Genomic DNA, 1,401 nt, shown 5'->3' on the forward strand with positions numbered 1-1,401 from the left:
TCCCCCCTCCTCATGCTTCTATGAGGGTGTGCCCACCACCCACCCACTCCTGCATCCATGCCCTCTCATTTCCCTACACTGCGGCATTGAGCCTTCGCAGGACCAAGGGCTTCTTCTCTCATTGATGCACAACAAGGCCATCCTCTGCTACATATGTGTCTGGCACCATGGGTCCATGTGTATTCTTTGGTTGGTGGTCCAGTCTCCAGGAGCTCTGGGTGGTCTTGCCTGTTGAGAATGTTGCTCCCTCCATAGGGCTGCAAACCCCTTCAACTCTGAGTACTTTCTCTAACTCCTCCATCTGGGACCCCTCTGATAAGTTCAATGTTTGGCTTTGAACTTCTGCTTCTATCTTTGTCAGGCTCTGATAGAACCTCTTAGAAGAGAGCCATATCAGGCTCCTGTGAGCATGTACTTCTTGGAACCCACAATAGTGTCCAAATTTGGTGACTGTATGTGGGATGGATCCCTAGGTGGGGCAGTCTCTGGATGACCTTTCCCTCAGTCTCTGCTCCACACTCTGTATTTGCTCCCGTTAGTGTTTTGTTCACTCTTCTAAAAAGCACTGAAGCATCAACATTTTGGTCTTCCTTCTTCTTGAACTTCATATGGTCTGTGAATTGTATCTTGGATATTCCAAACTTTTGGTCTAGTATCCATTTATCAGTGAGTATATACCATGTGTGTTCTTTTGTGACTGAGTTATTACCTCACTCAGGATGATATTTTCTAGTTCCATCCATTTGCCTAAGAATTTCATGAGTTCATTGGGGTTTTTTTGTTGTTGTTAGTACTATGTCCAATTTTCTGAGAAACTTCCAGACTGATTTCCAGAGTGGTTGTGCCAGCTTACAATTCCACGAAGAATGGAGCAGTGTTCCTCTTTCTTCACATCCTCAACAGCATCTGCTGTCACCTGAGTTTTTTATCCTAGCCATTCTGACTGGTGTGAGGTGGAATCTCAGGGTTGTTTTGATTTGCATTTCCCTGATGACTAAGGATGTTGAACATTTCTTTAGGTGCTTCTCAACCATTCAGGTTTCCTCAATTGAGAATTTTTTTTAGCACTGTTCCCTATTTTTTTAATTAGGTTGTTTCCCATTTTTAATAGGGTTATTTGAATGTCAGGATCTTTTTTTTTTTAATTTTTTTATTAGATATTTTCTTTATTTACATGTAAATTTCTCCTTTCCCAGTTTCCCCTCCAAAAAACAAAGAAACAAACAAAAACAACAAAAATAAACCCCTGTTGCCTCCCCTCTCCCCATACCTGCCACCCCACCCTCTCCCACTTATTGGCCCTGGCATTCCCCTACACTGGGGCACAGGGCCTAGGTCCTCTCCTCCTATTGATGATCTAATTTGCAATCCTCTACTATACACATGCTGCCAGAACAATCA

This window comes from Mastomys coucha, unplaced genomic scaffold, assembly GCF_008632895.1.
Source record: "Mastomys coucha isolate ucsf_1 unplaced genomic scaffold, UCSF_Mcou_1 pScaffold1, whole genome shotgun sequence".
NCBI classification, from domain to species: Eukaryota; Metazoa; Chordata; class Mammalia; order Rodentia; family Muridae; genus Mastomys; species Mastomys coucha.